This window comes from Panthera pardus, unplaced genomic scaffold (genome assembly GCF_024362965.1).
Source record: "Panthera pardus isolate Hobbes unplaced genomic scaffold, ASM2436296v1 HiC_scaffold_13, whole genome shotgun sequence".
NCBI lineage: Eukaryota > Metazoa > Chordata > Mammalia > Carnivora > Felidae > Panthera > Panthera pardus.
This window is the reverse complement of record NW_026526688.1, coordinates 145,054,168-145,080,235: the sequence shown is the minus strand read 5'-3', so window position 1 is coordinate 145,080,235 and position 26,068 is coordinate 145,054,168. Positions and strand designations below refer to the sequence as shown.

General features: G+C 39.2%; 1 protein-coding gene and 1 pseudogene across 2 annotated transcripts in view; one reads left to right on the top strand and one right to left on the bottom strand.

Moving 5' to 3' along the window:
- Nucleotides 1-26,068, top strand: part of MTHFD2L (methylenetetrahydrofolate dehydrogenase (NADP+ dependent) 2 like) — a 146,471-nt gene that overhangs the window by 71,441 nt on the left and 48,962 nt on the right. The window lies entirely within an intron of this gene.
- LOC109277709 (ubiquitin-conjugating enzyme E2 variant 1-like) lies at nt 24,229-24,872 on the bottom strand (annotated as a pseudogene).

Below are 26,068 nucleotides of genomic sequence, written 5' to 3'. Positions count from 1 at the left end.
GTCAAGGAGTATTCGAGAGGAGCAAGAGTAGGAACAGAGGACAGTTAATTGCATTTTCATTTACTGGATGTAGGATTTTTCCTCATTTTCTATTCAAATGTACAAAAACGATTCTACCCTTTGCTTCTACCTTTCCTCTTGCCACATACACATAGGATTTCTACACTGCAGACAATTGTGAATCTTCTTGTTTATCCAAGGCTGAACGAGAGCCTTTTGTATTTTATCAATTAGATGTTATTGGTATTTTCTAGACTTTACATCTGAATTTTTGAGTAGTTACAAACTATGAAAGCAGAGCAAAAGTTCCAGGAGAAACAGTTTGATGAAGCAGATAATGGTCATTTCAATTAGTTTCACCCAAATTTAGTTTACTTTCTTATTCTGTTATAGGCCCTTCTCAGGAACTCAGAATATACATGTGATCACTCCAGGTAGAGTAATTTGCCTCCTGATAGAGTAAACATAGAAATATTCCCTTTTCCAGGGGCGCCTGGGTGGCTCAGTCAGTTGAGCGTCCGACTTCTGCTCAGGTCATGATCTCACGGTCCGTGAGTTCGAGCCCCACGTCGGGCTCTGTGCTGACAGCTCAGAGCCTGGAGCCTGCTTCAGATTCCATGTCTCCCTCTCCCTCTGCCCCTCCCCTGCTCATGCTGTGTCTCTCTCTGTCAAAAATAAAATGAACATTAAAAAAAATTAAAAAAAAAAAAGAAATATTCCCTTTTCCAGAAGTCCCCAGTAAGCTGGTACAGCTAACCACATTTCCAGTTTTTCTGAGAAATTACATTCAGGTAATATTAAATGAGAACTTTTTAACAGGATTGAGAGGAGTAAGACAGATATTTAGAGATGCAATAAAAAGTTTCAGACTACAGTTAACATTAAGTGAAATACTGCTGCAGCAACTGATATATGCATAGAAGATTATGAATATTGACTTCTTTTATGAAAGAAGATTATGAAAATTGACTTCTTTTTAGAAACATTGGATTTACCTACAAGAGTCAGAATTCAGTGAGTAGAGAGGAATTTGGTCATCCTCATTCATCTCAAACTTTAGACAGAGTGAAATTTACGTTCTCTTTACAAGGTGCTACTTGACTCTAATGTTAACTGGTAAAGAATGTTTCACAATCAATCTTACTTTCTATTTATCAATTAAAATATTGAATGAATATTTTTTTCTAGTGGGGCAAAAATTCCTCAATGTACATTCATGCTTATGTTTTTCTTGCCATGAGAAATGGCAGATGGGTGGTCCTCTTTCAAGAACCACTGACATTCTCTTGTGAATAAAGCAAACTTTATGTCACAGTCCTTATCACCATCACTGTCGTCATCTGTCAGTGTCTCTTATAGACTCACTGTTTGCTCCTTTGTAAAGGCCTGAATCAGCACTGAGTACAAGGTGTTAAAAAATAAGATGGGAAAAGAAAAAGGGAAGTGAAGGAAGGGAAGGGAAAGGAGGACCAAGCCTCTATAAAATTAACAAGAGAGGAGCCAGGAGGTACTCAGGCTCCTAGGTGTGGAGACAGTATTGAGGCTCTGTCTAGCAACCATCCCAGTCAAGGCATCCTGCTACCACCAGAGGGCACCAGTCAGGTGCCAGCTATTATAGACAGCCACACTCCATCCACAGTCCGTGGAGTTTACCACGCTCCATCCCAGTCATGGAGGACATTTTGGATGAAGATAGTGTGAACAGGTCTTGTGCCTGCCTCATATTCCAGCTCTAATGCCTGTAACTAGAAACAAAGGCATTTTGTAGAATGCTAGAAGACAGCCCCGTAGATAACCCTGCAGTTGTCCTGAAGAAATAAATATTTGGATAGTGGGAAGTTTGGAGAAGGAAAATTGAGAGTTCATAAAAAATAACTAAAGATTGCTACATTTCCATGTCCTTAATAATCACCTGGTGAACTGAAGGATAAAATGTGTAGATATTGGCAAATTACAGTGAAATTCTAAAGAAAGCATGAATTAGCATAGAAAAGAAACTCCATATCATCGGACGATAGGAATGAAATCTTACAAAAATGACCACATCGTGCATTATGTGTGGGAAATAAACAACTACAATTAGCAGTGGGTATTAAAGAAGAAGATAGTGATCTAATGGCAGAGGTAGCTGGAACAGGGAGGGCTGGATTGTTGTCATAACTAGAATGTCAGCATATATGGAAACAGTCCCATCTACAAGTCAGGAAGAGAAGGAGGAGTGGTGTGTGATGTATCAGAGAGATCGATAATGTCTTTCGACAATGTCTGAGGGATGACGGAAAAGAATGTAGTGAGTGATGAAATCTTGGAATGGGCTTGCAGAAGAAAAAAGTTAAAAAAGGAAATCATTGTGTAAAGATCCGGAGGCATGAATAAAATTAGCTTATGTTAATAACAATCTCACCCCTCTAGCTTCTCAAATTCCCATAGTCCTATCCTTATAGGTTTAATGATGAATCACTTACTTTTTAAACACCTCTCTGCACATTTGAGATTTAATTTCAAAGCCCAAATCTGAAAATCAGATCCTGTCAAACTATGCATTCTGAAATAAGGAGCTTCAGGTCTCTCCTCAAAACTACTCTCCAGGTTCACAGAGAAAATGAATCTGTTTCTAGGGCACTTTACTGTACCGTGTTTATGGCACTTATCACCTGTTTATGGTTGTCTGTCACCTTCACTAGACTCTAGCAGGGATGGGACTGGTATTTCTTTTTTTTTAAACTTGGTATATAAGTGCTTCAGACAAAATCTGACACATAGTGGGTGCTCAATGAGCACGTGCCGTATTCATTTTGAAATTACAACTGGAGCATGGACTTCGTCAAACTGATACAAATTTAGCTGATGAATTTTTAAGAATATAATTTTATAAAGGTGGAATGAATCATCTCTCTAGTTACTGATTGCATCACACAGTGGTAGCATGACTTTTGTAACTACTAAACATTCCTAGTTTGTCATCGTAAAGTAAATTGATAAAGTCATAAAGGTGAAAGATTTGTTCATACGAGAGCAGTTTGTGTCATTAAGTGGATGTTTGGATTGATTTGATTTGAAATACTAAGATTAAGAAATTCTGAGCAGGGTGAAGACAGTAAAGAGACTGTCGTAGACATCTAAAATATAGTAAGACTGTTAAACCGTTGAATGGAAAGAAATGGTTTAAGGGAAGGCCTCATTGGCTCTGCAAGGCTAGTGATAAAGAAGGGAAAGCCAGCCATGACAGGGCACCAATGTTAAGAGTGTGTTAGAAGATCCTTTGACTCATTTGTATCTCATGCTTCCATGAGACTGGGGGAAACCCTAAGTCTATAAAAGTTCTAGGAATCTTCATTATTCAAGCAGGAGAGGCAGGTTTTTTCCAGACATTGTCCAGAAGACCCTCCACCCATGTGAGTAAACTGAACTAGCTTCATGCAGAAGACGAGCTGCTGAGTCAATGCCACTTACATATTAACCTCTGGATACAGAGTGTCATAGTTGGTGAAAGCTGGCGTTTTGTCCACTAAGCCATCCCCTCCAGCGTGATGAATGAACCTTCACAGTCGTAACTCTAGCGTCTCTATTGCAACACTTTTAATGATAGACACTGTAATATAAAACAGGATAAATAGGCAATTCAGTAGAGTAATTTGGAGTACTCATACTTACTCGTCATAAAATAAAGGTGACCAACCAATTTCTTTTCACGACTTTTCCCATCATATCAAGTTTTGGATACACTCCCATCAAACATCATCTTGGGTTCTCAATGGAGTTTTCCCTCTGGTGGATTTCTCTTCCTTGGAGCAGGGTTAGTAATTTTCTGGATGCCAGGACACTGAGAAATTCCAAGGGGTGGGGCATGGAAACTCTCTGTTCCACCATATCCACAGCTCATGCAACTCAGGAGTGGAACTTGCCTCCTTACAGCCCTGGGCGCTTTCTGAGTGGATGCCAACACATTTCATGGTTTCACTAATGCTAGTGTTCTTTCCATATCTTATTTGTTTGTGTGTTTGTTTATTTATTTACTTTAAATTTTAATGTTTATTTATTTTTGAGAGAGAGAGAAAGAGAGGGACAGAGCACGAGTGAGCGAGGGGCAGAGAGAGAGGGAGACATAGAATCTGAAGCAGGCTCCAGGCTCTGAGCTGTCAGCACAGAGCCGGATGTGGGGCTCAAACCCACGAACCATGAGATAAAGAACCCGGCATGAGCCGTGAGATGATGACATGAACCAAAGTCGGACACTTAACAGACTGGGCCACCGAGGCGCCCCTGCTTGTTTATTTATTTATTCCATTTGAGAGAAAGAGAGAGAGAATGAGAGAGCATGCGCACAAGCAGGGGAGAGTGGCAGATGGAGAGAGAGACAGTCAGAGAGACAGAGAGAGAGAGACCATCTCAAACAGCCTCCATGCTCAGCTCAATCCCACAACCACAGGATCAGGACCTGAGCTGAAATCAAGGGTCGGATGCTCAACCAGTTCAGCCACCCAGGCGCTCCTCCATATGCTATTTCTTATTCTCCACATTGCCCCTGTAGCCTCAGTTCCCCCACTTAGAAGTCCTTCCTGCCTTCCTAAATGTGTCATCTATCTCAATCTTGTCAGTTATCTTCAATGATATAGAGTAAGAATTTTCAGAATTTAAATCCCAGCTCTGCCACTTGCTAAGTGTGTAACCTTGGTTAAGTCACCCCATGTGTCTGAGCCTCAGATCGTTGGTGTAAAGAATTATGGTTTCTAACACTGTATTGTGAAGCCAGCCAGGCCGGGGAAGGAACATGGCACAGTGCCTAACATATTGCAAATTCCCAATACATGTCATATGCTAATATGTTATCTGTTGGCCCTTCTCGGGCCATTGCATATGAATTTAAACAGTGATTCGGAAATAAGAAATCAGTTGATTAGCAAGCTACAACTCTGATATAACTAAGGGAAAAGACTTTCAGTTACTTTTGATGCTACCATAGTATCAAAGTCGACTGGTCATCATAAACATAAATTAATGAATGAAGTGACTTACAGAGAAGAGACCAACTTCATAAAAGATTTATTTTTACTTAAGATTTATGGCTTCTTGGGATACTGCCTTTTGCTCATAGCTGTGCATTCTGTTCTCCCCGGATGAGTCCCTCATGGCCTTTCTCTTGGGGTACAGTGTGACTTTGGGAGAGGTTAGGGAAGGAGAGACACTTAGCTGAAGGGGTTTATTCTCTCAGACCTCTGCCCACCCTTTCAGTCTCCCTCTCCCATTCTAGCCCACACCATCAATGCCACTTGCATGTTAACCTCTGGATACAGAGTGTCATAGTTGGTGAAAGCTGGCGTTTCGTCCACCAAGCCATCCCCAGAACCTCCCTGATGCACAATACAGAAGCTTCCTCAAAGTGTGAGAGGGTGCTTGACTATTGACTGTTTTCCTGACGTCAGTAATACATCCCTACCGTGAGAACCTAGCAAACATGTACAATAAGCCAAAGTCAACCACAGTTAACAGTTTGGTGTTTGGCCTTCCACTGTTCTATATTTGCATGCAAATGTAAATATTTACATAGTTCTTTCACCCTGCCTGTACCATTTGCATTTTATAGCTCCACACTGTGTACCTGTTTCCTCATAAAATGCATTCTTCTGAAACGTGATTTCTTATGGCTTCATAGTATTCTCTGCTGCTGGGTATAATTTATTTATTCAGTTCTTGATGGGGGGACATTTAGATTATTCCCAGTTTTTACTATTTTGAACATTGTAGTAAACAACTGTGAACACCTTTGTGAGCCCCTGTGATTATTTGCACAAGGAACCTGTAATATCTATTATATTGGTCTTAAGTGCTTTATTTGCTAATGAATGGTTACTTGTATTTTCAAAAACAAAACTAATATTTAAAGCTTTGTGTATAACAAAAACTATATATGTGCATGTAATACCAAGTGATATTTTATGCCTTTCATGGGCGTTGTTAAACAGCCTTACCACACACAAAAGTAATAGACGTGTATTATTTGTAACCCCCTCTGTAGGCCTATCGGCCATTACACATCAGTATGCCACCAGGCCTTAGGGATGCACACAGGAGGATGGCAGGGTGTGGCGTAAGGGGGAAGGGACAAGAATCGGAAGCAGGGTGTGCATCGAAGCATGGCCTTTAAAGTCAGGAGGATCTGGGTTCAAATCCAGTTTGACCCAGTTCGAATTTAGAAATCACGTTTAATTCTCTGGGCCTCATTTGAAACTATTGTAAGATGGAAGTGATAATACCAATGGTACAGGGTGCCATAAGAATTAAGTGCCCAGCACATAAGTGGTGCTAAAGAAATGGAGTTTCCCTTCCCTTCAGTCTGACTTTCTGTTGTGACCCTCTGACTAAAATTACAATATGCTTTAAATGAAAATTTGTCATGCAGCACCAAAAGGTCAAGTTGCCGTTACTTTGACACGTAGACTGTAAAAGGTGCGTATGAACTTGTAAATTTTTCCTTGACCCGTGTTATCGTCAAATAAGCAAAAATGCCCTTCCCCTCAAATTGAGCACCTAAGAAGCATCCCAAGGCTTTATTTCTTTTTCTTCATTTTTCCTGAGGCCCTTATAATTTTTTTTCTCAACTTGTGATTGCACGGACTTGTGAAAAAAGGGGTTATGATCCTTTCGTCACCAAGTGTTTTTAGCTGATATCAGTATGTGGGAAGCAGAGATTGATCTTTCTTTGGAGGTTCTTTCCTTTACATGTTTTTCTACTTCCTGATTTTCTTGAGCAAAACAAGTGTGGAGCAGCAATATCTAAGGGTACTTCAGTAAAGAGCAATTAGATCAAAGATCTATCTTTATTATGGAGAAATAGAGATTTTCTTTGAAATATATCTTGAATTGTTAAATGATAATGTCATTTAGAGCTAATTCTACTGGGTTGCATATATGTGGATCACAGGGAGGAAGAATCCTTTCAAGATAATGTCTCTAGCCATTGGCATTATCTCTGTTAGGTTTTCATGGCCAGGTCTTTAAAAAAATTTACATTATGAAGTATTAAAAATGCGCATCATTTAAAAATTGCACATCAAAGTGAGCAAAAGAACAACGTTAACACCTACCAACCAGATTTTCAAACCTGAATATCATTAGAGATGTTTTTTATTTTTTTTTATTTTTTTTCCAATATATGAAGTTTATTGTCAAATTGGTTTCCATACAACACCCAGTGCTCATCCCAAAAGGTGCCCTCCTCAATACCCATCACCCACCCTTCCCTCCCTCCCACCCCCCATCAACCCTCAGTTTGTTCTCAGTTTTTAAGAGTCTCTTATGTTTTGGCTTAGAAATGTTTTTTAATTTCTACATGCTGTACGTTTCTGCAACTTGTTTTGTTCTGATTAATGTTATTGATTAATTAATTATTAATTAATGTTATGCTATTAGTGTTATGTTCTAGAGGTAGCACTATCTGTATGATACTCAGTTGACTGAGTATCCATTTTCTGTTGATAGATATGCATGTTACTTCTAATTTATTGCTATTACAAACAGTGCTGTGGTATGTAAGTCTGATATATCAACACATATTTTGCCACTGCATATATTAGGCCCTACATCAGGTACTGGGAAACAAAGATGCATAAAATATAATTCCAGCTCTTGAGAAGTTCGGAGTCTAGCAGAGGAAAAGATGTACAAACAAATTAGCAAAGTACGGTTCACTAACATAATATTAGAGGGGTGTGTGTGTGTGTGTGTGTGTGTGTCTGTCTGTCTGTCTATCCATCATCTAGAAAAAGGGAAATGGAGAAAGAGAGAGAGAGAAACAGAGACCAAGAGAGATAGAAACTGAGGCAGAGAGATAGAGAGACAGAGACCAAGAAGGATGGAGACACACAGAGAGAGGGAAAGACAGAGATATAGAGGAAGAGACCAAGACTGAGAACCAGACCAAGAGCGACAGAGAGAGAGCACCACTGAGGAGGAATGAGCCCTGCTTCACTGGTTTTCAAGATGAACGGGTAGAGCTGGGCCCCAGCCACAGCATGAACAGAAAGTCACTGGGCAGAATCTAAGAGAAGGGGACTTCTGGAAGCTTAGAGCTGAAAAACACTATGCACATATCAAAGAAAATATTCGATGCCTGTCAAAATGATAGATGTCTGTCTGTGAGTGGTGAATGATGAAGCTGACTATTTAGGAAAGGCCAGAGAGCAGAATAAATGAAGGGATTTGGATTTTATCCTACCGGCTGGGGGCAACTTTTAAATAGTTGTAGGTATTGGAGTAACATAATCATATTTAAATTCTAGAATCGTTACTCTGGTAGCCTCTGGGCAGGGATGAGGCTGGAAGTATCACTGACGTGGCCCTAAACTAATACAGCAGTAGCTGAAAGTGAGACAGAGAAACAGAAGGTAGACGAGAAAGTTTTTCTGTCTTCGCATCCTGGGCATACGGTGTGACCATTGATGAGGGAGCGCACATAGAGAGGAAGCAGGTTTGGGAGGAGTTGAAGATGGGTGGGGGGCACAAGTTTTGAAGTGTAACAGGATAATAAAAGAGAAGAAGGGGAGTGGAAATACAGAGGACCTCGATGAGATATGTGATGAGGGCAGAATAGTGAGAATTACAGGGACAGCATTGAAAGTGACTCCTGCTGTATTGTGACCTCCATTAGCCAGGACCGTGTCTTATTTACCTTTGTAGTTTTTGTACCTAGTGAAGAGCTTTGCACTGGGGACTAGAAAACTCGCTGTGGAATGAATAAGCTTCCTTCTTTAGAATTCAAGTGCTTGGTTGAAAGCCTTTTTCCTAGAAGTCGAGGAGGGCCTTCATAGAAGTAGATGATCTCTTTCAGGTCCATGCAGCCTTAGATTCTCCTTAATACCTTGTTTGGGGCTGTTCCACTTCACGAAGGCTTAATATGGCATTCCATCAGCACCCTTGACTCAGAGCTTGCACCTGCAGAATTCAAAGGTAAGGCAGGGAGGAGGCAGAGAGACAACTGAGAAACGATGACTGTCTTCAGTGAAAGAACAAGAAAATATTGCAGCTTTCCCTTCTAGTGTGGGTAACAATATGAGCCCTTCTTTGGTGAAGTCATCATTCCTGTGGTAGATTCCGAGTGTGTGGTATTGTGGGATGTCTCCTCCAAACATGTGTTGACTGGCAGAAAGTGAAATGATTTCATTAGATCTACAGTCGGTCATTATTCGTTGTGGCTTTGCAATAACATCCATTCACTGCATCCAGGAAAAGCGAAAATTGGAAAAAAAAAATTCCGGGATCAAAATGTCACATGTCAACACTCGTGTAATAATCCACACAGAGGCGGTGTTTGAAATGGGTGATCTGACTGTGCGCCTGGCTACCGTCTTTAGGTGTGGCTTTGTTTCCGAAGGGGAGCGATAAGAAGTAAGGAAGCACTCTGTTGGCATAGATCTCCTCAGGCAGATTTCTATGAAAGTCCTTTCTTTTTACCCACTTATGTGGTCAGAGAAAAGTTTCTGGCCCTGGCTCTTCATCCCACACCTAAGTGCATTTACCCCAAATTTATTTCTGACTTGGCTAATTAATAATTGCTTATTTTAGAATGACTTACCCTTGTTACAAAACCTGAGGATTAATGAGTACTATGCATGAATGTGGGCTTTATGCCTGTGGTTGGAACAAATTCAAATATGTCATAGTCCTTCTCTGAGTGTGCCGATTGCAGGTAATTCAGCCTTAATATCCTAACATGTGCCCATTAAATCAAGGTAGTCATCAATATCAGGGATCAGATATTACACTGCGAAAAAAAAGGCAGGTACATTTCAATAATACTTCTATTGAGTTTCTATTGCGTTACATAATTCATACTTACACTTATTTTTAAAATAACCAGGATGGTTTCTTGTCTCTATAAAACACACACACACACACACACACACACACACACACGCACATGCGTACACACAACACATAGACACACACACAACAAGGGATACATTATAATATACATTCTTCCCAGGATAGTTGGTGAAGATATTTGTGGTGAAATAATGTGGTATTCCATGTCAAAATGAATGAAGATTGCCTCTTGTATACTAAGAGTACCATGAGTTATTTTAGGTCACTAAGATATCACTTCAAACTTACTTTATTTGAGTAAAAAATGATTTGAAGGCATTTCCCCCCTTTTGTAAATTTTCTGACTTTTTAGTGGAAGCTCTGCAAAGGAATACTGAGTGGCTTGGAAAGAACTCAGAAAATGCCACTCATTTACCATGGGCACTAGATAGTAAACTGGGGTAAATTTCTTCAAATACCAATAAATAGAGTTAAAAACTTGTTTTGGATAGAAGCTTGTGAATGGACATTATCTCAGCTTCCAAAACACTGCATGTAGGAATTTATCCTAAAGAGAATTGTAAGGAGGCTTACTGAGATGATATTCAAAGATCTCCATCACAGATTCATCTCTGACAGCCAAAAGTTGGAAACAGCCTAAGCATCCAACAACATGGGAATATTTACTCTGAATGACGGTCTAGTTATAAAAGGGAATTCTTATGGGCAATTATACTTGAAAATAATTATATTAGATTGCATCTATGATAGAAATCCAAATAGGAACACACACACACACACACACACACACACACACACATACACACACACACTGACAGAAAAACAAAGAGGGAAGAAAAAGTACAATTTGAATGGAGTAGTTACTTCTGGTGAATGGTTAATAAGTGATAGATAAATGTGGATTCCTTTTTCAGCTTTCTCTGAATTCTCCATGTAAATTATCCTCAAGACATATCGATTTTATAATTATGAAGGAAATAAAAATATTGACATGATTGAGAATCTTACCTGTTCCTCGCAAGATTCTGCTGGCTGTCCGCTTGTCTTCTGAGGCTGTTGACCTTTTACTGTGGAGGAACGGAGGAGCAGTTTGCTAAACTGAAATGGCTCATCTCCTACAAAGTGCCACATATGCTCATTAAGTGGCTTTTCTTGGGAGAAAAGAAGAAATGAAAAGAGATGTGACTGGATGAATGGTATAAGGTATAAATTATAACTCAATAAGGTGTATTAAAAAAAGAGAAATGGGAAATGGAAAGAGCTGGGGATACTGAAACTGAGGGTGATTGTGGCTTTTAAATTCATTTTCAAATATATAGTAGAAACAAGTCATCTAATTTTCAATTAGCACCAAGAGGAAGGAGTGGGGCAAGAATACGAGGGAAAGAGATAGGAACAGAAAAGCTCTCCCTGCCCTCCTTGTAGTTCCTGCCCTCCTTGTAGTTCCTACCTTCTGTCTTGAACATTCCCTGCTGCTGAAGTTCTCCTTGCCTCATGACCCTGGGGCTACTCACATATCATCAATACGTCCTTCTGCTATAGTCAGCTGAGGGCAGATCCAGATTTTTAACTCTAGCAAGCTTTGCAATAAATGTGGGCACATTTATTCATATTTTTTTTTGCCCTTGTATAAATATTTTATTATTTTTAAAAATGTTTATTTATTTTGAGGGAGAGAGTGTGTGCACACACAAGTCGGGGAGGGGCAGAGAGACAGGGAGAGAATCCCAGGCAGGCTCTACGCTCAGCATAAAACCCTACACCCGCCTTGATCTCACCACCATGAGATCACGATCTGAGCTCAAATCAAGAATCAGACACTTAACCCACTGAGCCACCCAGGCATCCCATTCCCCTTATATAAATATTTTAAACATTAGGAAAACCTATTCAAGTTTCAAATTTATCAGATTTATCTCTAGCACTAGCTAGTTCTTGATGTTTCTTAAAAAGATGTACAAGAATATTAACAGATTTTTTTCTATAACATTAAATAATTAACACATTCTCATGTTTCTGAGTATTATGATATTTAAAAAAATTTTTTTAATGTTTATTTATTTTTGAAGAGAGACAGAACATAGTGGGGGAGGGGCAGAGAGAGAGGGAGACACAGAATATGAAGCAGGCTCCAGGCTCTGAGCTGTCAGCACAGAACCTGACACGGGGCTCAAACCCACAAACCATGAGATCATGACCTGAGCTGAAGTCAGATGCTCAACGAACTGAGCCACCCATGCACCCCTATGATATTTTTTAATGTTTATTTATTTTTGAGAGAGAGAGAGAGAGAGAGAGAGAGGGAGAGAGAGAGAAAGTGCACAAGAACAAGAGAGGGGCAGAGAGAGAGGGAGACAGAGGATCTGAAGCAGGCTCAGTGCTGACAGCAGAGACCCCAGTGTGGGGCTCAAACTCACGAACCCTGAAATCATGACCTGAGCTGGAGTCCTTCACTTAACTGACTGAGCCACCCAGGCCCTCTGAGATTTTTTTTAATGTAGTGATTATCAAAAAGAAATTTAAAATAATCTTTGAATGGAAAGTTTTCAATATAGACATTTCATCATTTTATTTATTTAAAAATCAGTGTTTATAATTTTTATTTCATTTTACTTTTTTTCTTTTTTTTTTTTTTTTTTACATTTATTTATTTTTGAGACAGAGAGAGACAGAGCATGAATGGGGGAGGGTCAGAGAGAGGGAGACACAGAATCTGAAACAGGCTCCAGGCTCTGAGCTGTCAGCACAGAGCCCGACGCGGGGCTCGAACTCACGGACCGCGAGATCATGACCTGAGCCGAAGTCTGCCGCTTAACCGACTGAGCCACCCAGGCGCCCCTTTAAGATTTTAGTCACAATCTCTACACCCAACACGGGGCTTGAATTTACAACCCCAAGATCAAGTGTCACATACTCCACCAACTGAACCAGTCCAGCGCCCCAGTGTTCATAATATTTATTTTAATATTAATAATGGCAAATACTTCTTAAGCATTTCTGAAACATTATATTATTTGAATCTCACAACATCCCTAGCAGGTGAGTAAGGTTACTATCCTTGTAGAATAGATGCAAAAAGTTGAGACTTCAAGTGAATTGATTTGTCCGTGGTCATATGAACCAAGACAGCGAACCACATCTTACCCTAGAGCTTCCAATCCTGATAATCCATTCTGCTTTTGGCTGTTCCTGCCATGCTTTTATCTTCCTTGTTTATTTGCTTTATCTTACATGCAGGTGCTACAGTAATTGGAAGAGCAGGCATCCAGCATGCAGAGCAATTTCTCGAGACTTTGTCATTATGTTGGTCACACTCCACGTTTTATAAGTAACACTTTTTTAATAGAACCAAAGGGACGAACTTAAGGCAGACAAAAATCGAGCATGTGTTTGAATTTGCAAAGCCTGCAGAGTTGGGGCTATAATTCTATAAGCCTCTGGAGTAAATAACATTTCACATTCATGTATTCAGATAGCAAAAAAAACCAAAAAAACAAAAAAACAAAAAAAAACCTTGGCATTTTCCTCAGCTGAGTCAAGTATCACTACATCTTTTTTCTAGTTCTGCTTTGTGAAACACAGCCCTGCCATATATGTCCCTCTCATGGGTGGTCATGATGAAGAATATACTCTCGTGGAGTGATGCTAAATTCTTTAGAAATTAATAACCTGTTTAAAAAGGGCAAAATTATCCCCCCATCATCTCCTTTTTTTTTTTTTTGTCAAAGACCCATATTTGTTTCTAGTAAAATATGTGTTTCCACTGGAAAAACTTAACCTCCTGGTACATTTTTTGTATGACTCTGATGTCCAAGGAATTAATTTATCAAGTCAAGATTTTTTTTTACCCATTATTTATTTTTGCATATTCATTAAATAGTTCCCTTTTTTTCTTCAATTTTTTATTTAAATTCTAGTTAGTTAACATTCAGTGCACTATTGATTTCAGAAGTAGAATTCAGTGATTCATCACTTACATATAACACCCAATGCTTATCTTTTCTTATCATCAAATGTACCTCATCAGGGATTCTGGCCTATAAACTCTAGACGGAAACTAGTTGGTATATTGCTAATCCTAGAATAATTATGTAAAGAAAAGAAAGCTTCCCCCCAACCTCAAAGAGACAAAAAATAATGATTCACTAATTATGACATTGGTTTCCTAAAATTAGCGGAGATCATTGTCCCAATACAATAGTGGCTAAAACAGGTCAAATCAGGGCAATTTTAGTTCATTTATATGTGATCCTTTCAGCAAAATTTGTTTTTTACCCAACCGTAATGGCTAGAGATACTCAGAAACTAAATTGAATGGCTAGAATTGCCAAAAGGAGATTAGCAATGACATTTATTTTTGAAAATTAATTATACCTTGATTTTTTTTTTGGAGGAAAAAATAAGAGGTTTGAAGTGACTCATAAAAAAAAGACAGACGTTTTATTTACATAGAAAGAAGGTCACTTACAGTAATTTATTGTTAGTAAAGCTGTGTATAACACAAGATTCATATTGTGTTTGAGATTTTCATTAGAAAACTGAGAAGCCAAAGGCAGTTGTCATTGAATGCTACTGTATGCCAGGCAGCATGCTCTGTGCTTTCCTCTACTTAATTTTACTTTTACAGCAAACCTAGGCCAAGGGGTAGGAAGTGTTATGGTGCTTATTTTTGTAGATGTGGAATATAGTCTTACCATTAGTGTAAGATCACACAATTGATAGTTGTCACGGTGGAGATCTGTTTGCCTCCAGGGTCTAAGTTCTTTCCAATGAGTCAGATGGCATGCTTGTGCAGACCAGATGGCCAAGCTGACTACCTGCAGGGTAACTACTAGTTCCCAATGTCGAGTTGTCAATATCATTCTGTTTTCCCACATGAAGAATTACTCAGACCTTACTGAGTCCTGTTATGCCACATGGAGCGGAGTAACTAGCATACATCCACATTTCCCCCTGGGATTTGGGATTTGGAACTCCTGGAATTTCCACTCCTTTCTCTTTCCCCTCCTGCTGTCCTTGCTGTGGCAGCCCGGTAAGACACTCCCAAGACCTGCAGAGACACTTTGAGCTGTTTCACCTTCTTGTTCCTTCTCTATAGCCCTGCAGTGCCAGCCAAGCCAATTGAATGATAAGGCACAAATGAGAGAAACTTTTCAATGTTTACTGTCCTCTTGGAGGCTCTTTCCTCCCGACTACCAAGAGAAAAGAAATTTATCTCATAAAGAATACTTCGAGGGGCGCCTGGATGGCTCAGTCGGTTAAGTGTCCGCCTCTTGGTTTCAGCTCAGGTCATGACCTCACGGTTCCTGAGTTTGAGCCCTGCCTGGGGCTCTCCGTTAACAGTGCGGAACCTGCTTGGGATTCTCTGTCCCCCTCTTTCTCTGTCTCTCCCCTGCTAGCTCTCTACCTCTAAATAAATAAATAAATAAATAAATAAATAAATAAATAAATAAACAAACATTAAAAAAATACTTTGAATTCTGAGGATTTATCTGTTATCTGAAGATGTCAGATATGTGATTACTGAACTGTATTCAATTGCCTTCTCCTATTAACTCCTCTTTACCAAGGTCAGGTATACAGGACAGAAGCCTTGATAATTCTCCTATTTTCCAATGGGACTCTTTCCCTTTTGTCTTTCTCCCAATTAGATTAGTGTGCCACCTCCAAGGATGGACACATCAAGCTGGTGTAAAGCTACACTCTACCTCCCTCCCTTTATCAACCCAACACATTTATTGAGTGCCTAGTAGTGCCAGGAACTGTTAAGTGCTGGTTGCACAACGAAACTACTTAGTTTCTACCTTCACGGAGCTGATAGTTTAAATAGATATTAATCAAGTAACAACATGCAAATGTAATGGCAAAATTTGAAAATTGGTGAGGAAGTGCAGGGCCACAGATGCATATATAGAGAGGGACTTGACCTACTATCAAGATCAGTGTGGCCACAGAGGACATCCCAGAGGAAGTGGCTATTTGACCGGCATATGCTTTTCAAGGGTTTGTTAATAATTGGCAAGAAAGACCCTTGTAGTTTTCTTTTTGTTTACCACCTTCAGCTAGGCACCTTGCATACATCTGGTATATATATATTTTTTTTTTTTAAATGTTTATTATTTAATTTTGAGAGAGGAAGCGAGTGAGGGTGAACAGGGGAGGGGCAGAGAGAGCATCTAGAAAGAGGATCTCTGTCAGCACAGAGCCCGATGTGAGGCTCAAACTCATGAACCTCGAGATCACAAGCTGAGCCAAAGTCGGATGCCCAACTGGCTGAGCCACCCAGGCGCCCCATCTGGTACATTTTTATTACAGTGTGTTTCAGTTTTACAAGTCTGTTCCACACAGTGCATTCGTGTCCCCTGGAGACAGGGGCTCTGTCAGTGACCCTCGAACTTGCAATTGTCAGCCGAATGTCTCCTCTGGCTCCTGGTAGACTGCCTGGGGAGGGGGCTGTTATGGCAGCACAGGAACTTTCCCACAAAGTCTTGAAGCTTTCTCAAACCCGCTTTTGTGGATTTTGTTCATTCTTTAAAATGAACGTTGGCCCTTTTTTGGTATGTAGTGTCATCTTGTTTGTTTTTAATGAGCATTTTTTATTTTATTAAAAAAAGATCCCTGTAATTTCCTTGCTTTCATCTCAGACCTTTTCAGAGCACCACGCTCTGCATATTTTTAGTGTTTCTAAACAAATATGAACACGTTGCCCCTAGTTTTTGTTTGGTCCTTACATCACAAAGCATGTAATAAACAACTAGCAATTCTCCGAAAACAAAGCTGTAGGCAGGGTAACAGAGCCACCCATTAAATCCCTAAGAGAACAGAGAGCTTTCTTCATTTTCTCAAAGTGCTCATCCTTTCCTGACTTTGGCCTACACCCCAAGCTCCTCTATGGCAGTGGACTCTCTGAGGTTTGGCCTTGGTCACTGTTTAATGATAGTGTTGTTATGCTTCGTGGAGGACCAGAATTAAAAATGACACCATTCAGTTTGTTGATAGGCGTGACAGAACAATCTTGTTACTATTTGTTTCAACTGTTGTTACATGATTATATGATTAAGGCCACTCCTTATTTGTAGGGGGTGGGTGGGGTCTCCAGTGAAGGGTGCGATCATTAGTTATGTTTATCAACACAGTCTTTCCAATCTGTTGGGAAGTGATATGAACTTTAGACCAGAAAGATGGATGGGGTGGGGAGGTCTGTGCCTACTGATAGAGCTAGATCCTCCTATGGAAAGCTTTGCAGGAAATGAATCAACGGTCTGCTCTTGTTAGTGGGAAGGGAGATATCAAAGCAAAGACTAACAGTGGGTACAAAAGGCACCCAGGGCAGTTATAGTAGTTATGGTAGTTATGTACTAGCCCTTTAGGTTAGGTGATAGTTTGATAGAAATCAAAATGTGGCAAAAAGAGTGTTTCTGCTGTAAGCTTGACAGCTTCCCAATATAACATTTTCTTCTCATGAGATCAATGGTGATATTAACAGATAGGATATTTTTATTGTATAATAATAGGTGACAACATTTGGAAGATCTGCCTAACTCCATGAAGTAATGTTTTCCAAATAAGCATTGCATGATGTCACTAAATCCATTCAAAATGCAAGATAGACCACTATCGGACTTCAGTATTACAGAGTATGGAGAGCTTATTGAAATGGCTTCCGTTCCACATTGAAACTGATCTTTGAGAAATTATTCCTTGTCATGTTTTGCTATACATTCAAAGAAAGACAACCACAATCATCTTAAAAGGCTAATACAACACTTCTCCCTTTTCCAACTATGTATGGGTGTGGGGCCAAATACAGAAGCAGATATGAGAATCCAGCTGTCTTCTACTAAGCTGGACGTTAAAAGATTATCAAAATTATAAAACAGTGCCTCTCTTCTCACTAATTTTTTTTTTTTTTTTAGTTTTAGGATATATAGTTATTTTAAATAAATTTTATTGCTTATTTTAGCATGTAATAGGTTTATTATTGTCTTTTTTTCTCAAAGAATTAAAGAGATATTTAAATAATCTATCAGTTTAAATTGCTTATGTGGTACAATCAATGGATGTAAGTTGTATAAGCAAAACTCTTTGGGGTCTTCAGTAATTTCTAAGAATGGAAAGTAGTCTTGAAACCAAAAAGTTTCTCAAACCACTAATTTGCCTAGTAACACCCTTTCCACCCATGTCTCTGTTCAAATGGCATATGTTTAGAGAGACCTATCTAAAAATAGCAATCTTTTAGTTTTGTTTCCTGCACTTATCATCAGCAGACGTTGTATTATGTATCTATGTATTTATTAGCTATTCTCTCTATGAAAATGTAGGTTCTATTAGGGAAGAGAGTTTTGTCTGTCTTGTCCATTACCTTATCTCCTTCACCTACTATAGTACCTGGCACATCGTGGCTATTCAGCAACTATCTGTTGAAATAATGAAAATATTTCCTATGTGGATATTTTCCCTGTAGTACTAAAGCTTTAGAGATGCCATGTGTAATTCTTTTTGATTATGCCTCACACTTTTGCCGTTGTTTTGAGTCTCTTTTGGGTTTTTATACTACCGAACACATCCAATCAGTTTTTACACAGTGTTCTCTTCTGCTTCAACCCCCTTATCACCCTCTTCCCACAACACGTTCATATGGGTATGAGATTCCATATTTCCTGCCAAGAACAGCTGCCACCATGGCCAGGCATGGTCTCTTGACTGCACATCTCATCCTAGGTATGCTGGAGCCCTCAAGGGAGAATTACGTGATGTTCTATTGCAAAATGGAAAAGAATGCCTCTTTGCAGCACTCTTTCTGAGAGGGCACAAAACTTACCATACAGTTTTTTTAATATTTATTTATTTTTGAGAGAGAGACAGAGACAGAGACAGAGTGTGAGTAGGGGAGGGGCAGAGAGAGAGAGAGAGAGAGAGAGAGAGAGAGAGAATCTGAAGCAGGCTCCAGGCTCTGAGCTGTCCGTGCAGAGCCTGATTCAGGGCTTGAACTCACAAACCGTGAGATCGTGACCTGAGCCAAAGTCAGAGGCTTAACCGACTGAGCCACCCAGACATGCCTACTGTGGAATTTTTAAGGAAAAAGCCCTTGCCATTGTTTATTTGTGGCTTCTCCCTCTCCAGTGGCCCTGAATGGACTCTGTGGGAGAATGTAGAGCCCAATCTGAATTAAGAACACGAAGATCTACTTAGACTCATCTCTTCCCTAACAATAAATGCTGTGCTGGCATAAGCCCATCTGTACACCTGACTTCTTTCTTTAGAGCAGGACCTCAACCTTGGCCACATATTTGAACCAACTGAGGAACTTCAAAGTGCTGATACCTATGCTGCACCCACAGAAATTCTGACAGCAGCCTCATCAGTGAGAATATTTAAAGCTCCCCAGATGATTCTAATGTGCATACCTGGGTGGGTTGTCCCTCAGAGGCTCCTCAGTCCTCTCCACAGGGACTCTGTCATGCCTATCCCTCTGGATCATTGGATACACCCAGCCATAGTTTTTCCCCTCCCCCAAGAATTGAATGTTTCATGAAACTAGTAATTACTACTTCTGGTAATTTCAATGGAGAAACAAGTCTCTTGCTAATTCAGGATATACCTGAACTGGAATGGGATCAATTGAATGAGAATCAGCCTTTCTCTTCTCCTAAGTGCACAGTGGGAAATAAAATATCTTCTGTATCATGTGGTGGTCATATTCAAACTGAGGCATCATCTCCAGTCACTGCCTTAAACACACACCCTAGACTAACAGTCTTAAACTCTTTTCCATTTCCTTAAACCTATGAAGTTCATTGGAAGTTCATATTTGTTTGTAGAGCTGGGTACCTCTCTTTAGAACAGCTTTTCTCACCCTTTTGCCTTACACACTTCAAGGCATCTCAGAATCATCACAGTCCACTGGAAAATAAACCTTCACTACCACAGGCGAGGGTAGAGGTTCCCTCCCTGATTGATTTTCCTCCGCATCCTGCACATTTCTACATCACAGTGCCATATTCTGTTACAGTTGCCTGACTCTCTTGTTTGATCATGAACCCCTAAAAACAGACCATGTATTTTTCTTAATTTTTGAATGATAAGCATCCATACAGAGCATAATGCATAACAAACCATCAATAAGTGCCTGTTAAGTAGATGAATGACAGGCGAATAAGCATATTATATGCTGGGAATAATTAATTAGTGAATATTTTATGAAATATTTATATCCAAAGTGTTCTTAGGGAGTAGATATTCATAACTCGTATTTTGCATGTGATATCCAAATAGTCATATGTTTATCTTGGGTCATACTCCTACATGCATATATATACATTCTTATGTACCACATCCCAGATCTAAGAATTCCTGACTTTAATTCAGTGCCCTGGCTGTTTAGAATTTTCTGCAGGTTTTTTTGTTGATGTTGTGCTTCTTGACTTTGATTTTGGTTGGTTAAAAATGGTTTAGGTGCTGCTATGTGACAAAGTACTCTCCTGAATATAAGTCAGATATTTGCGGGGAGTGCTTACATTCTTGGGTTGTCCAGTTACCACAACTCATGCGATCTCCCTAATGGTTGAAACCATGCCCACTGACATTCCATAGTAAATGCTCAAGTATTTCCTTTGAAATACATGAGATCACTAATATAGCACAACATATGGTAAGGTGAATTGCATAGTACTTGCACTTAACCTATATAAAATTTTAAAGCAACAGAAAGAGTAAAAAGATGAGTGAGAAATAGTATTTTAAATAATGCAGGCTATGTTACTTGGCATTCTATTTAATTAGGTTATGCCTAAGAGTGAACATAAAATAGAAATATGAATATGCTCTGCCTTCGTACAGTCTCAGTTCCTATGTGTCTCTTAGAACTCAGGCATCGTGCTGCATTGTATGTGAGTTTGGAGATGAAAGATATGGTTTATTTTTCATTCAGTATGTCCCCTAAACCTGAGCCAGCCATCACCTCTGTTATCAACCAGAGAAACTGATCTGATCAAGTACTGGAGAGAAAACCAGTCATGTTGGATTCACTGAGAGGCAGTAGATTGTTTTCCAGCATAGTACCCTTAAATTTTTTTTTCATTTTAAAACCTACTTCTCCATTAGGTAAGATTTTTCTGTATGTATGGGAAATTATATTTCTGCATATTTTATGACTTATATGTTATAGATGCTGTATATATTATATTGTTGATAATATAGAAATTTTAAAAAAGTTTATTCATTTTGAGAGAGACAGAGACAGAGGCAGCGTGAGTGGGGGAGAGGCAGAGAGAGACAGAGAAAGACAGAGAATCCCAAGCGGGCTCTGCCCTGTCAGCACAGGGCCCAATGTGGGGCTGAAACTCACAAAACCATGAAATCATGACCTGAGCTGAAACCAAGAGTTGGACGCTTAACCGACTGAGTCACCCAGGTGCCCCAGATAATATAGAACATTTTGTGTAAAGAAATTATTTGTATGATTTTCTAGTCGATAATGGTGCATTGAGTACATGCTGAAAGTCACCTTATCCTATCTGCTACAAGCTCAAACATCAGAGCAAAACATTTTTTAAATTAATAAACATAGTGTTTCTAGAAAACAAGAAAGAGAGATCTCTGTAGACTGGAGTAAGTATATTTCCCTAAAAGAAACAAGCAATGGGGAACAAATGAAGTTCAGAACAGTCTGAGCTATGAAGTCAGTCCATAGGCAGGAAAGGGTTGGGACCCAGGTGAATGCTGGGGAAAAGACTCTGGCATCTTTATGCCCACACAAGTTGTGTACATAACTCAGGGCCACATGTGTGCAACTTGTGTAAAACTGCATGCTGGGAAAGATGCCACCTGCTTTCTACTCTCGCAGCCGAGCTTAGGATAGCAGTACCTCCTGCCATTTAGCTTGGGTCTCTTGTGGCACAGCTTGTATAGATATGGGAGTCTGGAGCTGAGCCTTAGCAGGAGCAAGTCTGGAAATGGAACTTGAAGAGTGCAGCCCTGAGTGCCAGGCTTGCAGGGGAGTCAGACTGCCAATAGAGCCTATGCAGAGGCCACCACAGACTTGATGTAAGAGATGCCCTAGGAGGCCCTCGGAGGAGATATCCCATGGAAAATGACTACATAGGCACTTCACAAAGACAATATGAACAGACAGCAAACTTGGTGAACAGAAAAGCTGACAGTGAGGAAAATAGACATATGAGCACAACCAAAAAAGGACTTCAAAATAAGCACTTTTTTATTTTTTAATGTATTCATTTTATTTTTGAGAGACAGAGAGAGAGAGCGAGAGCAGGGGAAGGGCAGAGAGAGAGGGAGACAGAGGACTGAAGCAGGCTCTGTGCTGACATGGGGCTCAAACTCACAAACTGTGAGATCATGACCTGAGCCAAAGTCAGAGGTTTAATTGACTGAACCACCCAGGCACCCGCAGAATAAGCACTTTTGATGCCATTAGCAAGATAAGAGACTATAGCCATGAGAGGAGAATGAAACTTTAAAAATAAGAATATGGGATTATGCAACAAGAACAGATAATTGTGAAAAATAAATTATTAGAAACACTGAAGATAAAAATATAGTTATTGAAATTAAAAATAAAACTATAAAAGTAGACTGAATACAGCGAACATAGCAGAAAAATGAACCCACTGGGATAATAAAATGAACTTATCCCACAATTTAACACAAAGAATTAAAGAGCTAGAAAATATGGCTTGGAGTATGGCTTATAAATTAAGAAACTCCTCAAGGAAAGGACAGTAGGCATAATGTAGACAACATCTCAAAGGAAGATTGATAATTTTATGAATCTAAAGACAGATAGGAGTTTGAAAAAATTTGCTAAGTGATGAGAAATATTAAAGCACAATATTTATACTTAGACACGTAGTATTAAAACTTCAGTACATTACCGGGGCGCCTGGGTGGCTCAGTCGGTTAAGCGGCCGACTTCGGCTCAGGTCATGATCTCGCGGTCCGTGAGTTCAAGCCCCGCGTCGGGCTCTTGCTGACAGCCCAGAGCCTGGAGCCTGTTTCAGATTCTGTATCTCCCTCTCTCTCTGACCCTCCCCCATTCATGCTCTGTCTCTCTCTGTCTCAAAAATAAAATAAATGTTAAAAAAAAAAAATTAAAAAAACTTCAGTACATTACCAATCCTAAGATTTACAAGGGTAAAAGAGAGTATCTACAAATGAACAAGGATCTGACTGAAGACTGATTACTTATCAATGGCTTTGGATGCCAGAAAACCATAGAGTAATATCTTCAAAAATTTTAGGAGAAATAAATATTTTAATTTAGAAATTTGTACCTAGCCAAACTATCACTCAGAAGTGATAGTGAAATAAAGAAATTTCCAGGTATATAAGGACTCAGAAAGTTTATCTCCTTTAGAATGAGTCTCCCAGACAGTAGTAAAAGATAAGATGTAAAAGTGAACTCTCCTCTAAAAATATGTCTGTCTGAGTGCTGACTGTATAAAATAACATTAATCATTCAATTTAACGTGGTTGATAAGTTGGAAATAAAATTTCCAATCAACAATATTACAGGATTTGCGTGGAGAAAGATTGTGAAAGGTGAGTAAAAGTATGGGACCAAGAAAACCACATCAGTTCAGATCTTCAGAGTGTCTGGCTCTTCTTTGAAACTCACTGTCCCCACCCTCAGGTCTGGAGGAGTGGCTCAGAGATTTTGTCTAGGGGGAAAGTCAGGCTGTAAGAACAGAGAGCAACATAGTTCTTTCTAAGGGAAATGACTTTATCTGGAGTGATTGTAAGGAAGTTCAAGCCTAAAGGCACTGTTAAAAATTGTGGAGATTTTGGTGGTAGACAACTTGAGAGGAGGCTGATAGTCCTTCAGAGCAACTTGTTAAACCACAGATCAGCTCTATGTTTAATGGAGAAAAACAAGGAAAAATAAAGCAAAGAGAACACCTCCTGCCAGTAGAACAAAAGACTGGCCTCAAAGACTATCCCTCTAAAGAAGTTTAAATCTAACTGAATCAGACTGTAGAGCAATTCATTCCCCCAAGGTATTCTTGAGACAATGGAGCAAGCAATTGACAATTAGTGGAGCCCACAAACTGGGTATGATACCAAGAGAGGAAGATTGACTAAAATAAATTCATAATCTGTACTAGAATACACCAAAATCTTCATGGACATATGTAAAGTAGTCATTAGGAGCAAAGTTAGGGGCAAGAAAAGGAAAAAAAAAAGAGAGAGAGAGAGAGAGAGAAATGGCACAGAAAATAACATGGGAAAATTTTTCATTGTGTGTAACTATGAGATTGTGAAACATTTTATAATAAAATATATATATATATAAATTTATGCCACTAAATTTAAAACCTAGATACTATTTTTATTTATTTATTTTTGTTATAGCACAACTTATATATTTTAAATGGACAAAAAAATTAGTATCGTTTACAGTATCTTAAGATAAATTGCCTTTGAATGGGAGCTTCCTTTCCAGTACTTTGAGGTCTACAAGACGTATCTAGAAAATTTACTACTGTGGAAAATGAAGACTGCTTAAATCGAATGGGAGGGGGGTAGGGGGAGGGCCTGTGGTTTTTCTTTTTGATTAATTGCTGTAACACTGTCCTTCGGGCGGCTGAGGGAGTTTCATGTTTTCTTTAGACATCATTAGGTGCCGGAGTTCTTGCAGGACGACTTTGATGCTATATGAATTCTGCCATTTTGCTAGCACTGATATGGCTCTTGGGTCCACCACTCCATTAGAACTATTAACTACATTCATATTAATTTTTGTTACAAATCTTACAAAGGGGGGTGCTTCTGGGTATTTAGGTCCACATTCTATTTTAAGGCTGTATATTCAGTTTTCATAAATTGTTCTTGGAGGCCCAATTATCATCCCTGTCCATCTTGTAAGTGTCATGTCTTCGTCATCTTCTAGACCCCAGCTAACTGTGCCATCTCCTACTCCTTTCTGGCCTTCTTCCAGTTCTTCCAACAGTCGAAAATTGCGAGGGACTTTTACTCCCGAGCCCGTGGTGGCTGCCATCTTGCGTCGCTGTCACTCGAAGGCCGGCCCCTTCTTCCCCTAGATACTATTTTTAAACCTAAGGGGGAAAAATGGCCAAAACTAACTCAAGGAGTAGGAACTCTGATTAAGCTATTAAATATTTAAAAAATAGAAATAGTAGAGTTCTTCATATTAAAAAATATAAGTAGTAAATGATTTTGAGAAAATTTCTCTTCTTTAAAGAATACATAATTGTGTCTTATACAAACTGATTTGTGGGAAGAGAAGAAAGGGAAAGGAGAAGAGGAGAGGAAATTTAAAAACCCAGAAACACACACATATACGTGTATGAAATAAGGTATGGTCATTAAACACTGAGGGAAATAATTCAATATAATAGTGTTAGAACAATTGACTTCCCATTTAGGAAAAAAATTCCAATTAGATTCTTATCCTACACTATACGTAAAAATTAATTACAGATGGAATAGGAGAATAAAGTAATAATAATAAATAAAATAAGTTATTGGAGAATTTAACAGGAAAATATCTTCATGAGTTAAGAGCAGGTAAAACTTCCTTGGAAAAGATACACACAAACACACAGATACAAACAGAAGTGAAAATCAGCAAAATCTTGACACAATTCAACACATTAAATTTTTAAAACATATAGAACAAGGTGCCCATTAAACAAAGTTAAAATACAAGAATTATATTGTAACAAAATACTTGCATTATATCCAGCATATGCAAATACATTTTTAAATTTTATTTATTATCCAAACAAAAGGCCTCACATGTTTATCACTAAACCAATCTACTATTGCAAAAGCATAGAAATAGAGGAAAATCGTATTCCCAATAAAACATGTTCTATCATCCAGGTAGACGTGATGTTACAGAGTGATATGATAGGAGCAAGGGACCTCATACAGCACAAATACATGTGCCATTTCTTGTGTGATTCCTTATAGACCCAGCTTATAGACCGTTCCCATGTCTCCTCTTAGAGTTGTACCTGATTTTATTACCAGCTTCCATCCGAATACACTGGGGACTGCCATGATCCTGCTCTTGTTTCCTGGCCAGAAATTGCATTATCCTGAGTCTTATGAGAAGACAATGTAGTGCATGGGGCCAGTGAGCTCAGGTCTCTCAGAAAGCCCCCCTGTAGCCCATGGTGACAGAAGGATTTACCATGGCAAGGAACAGTCTCATAAATAATTTTTTTAAATGATTATGGGGGCACCTGGGTTGCTCAGTGGG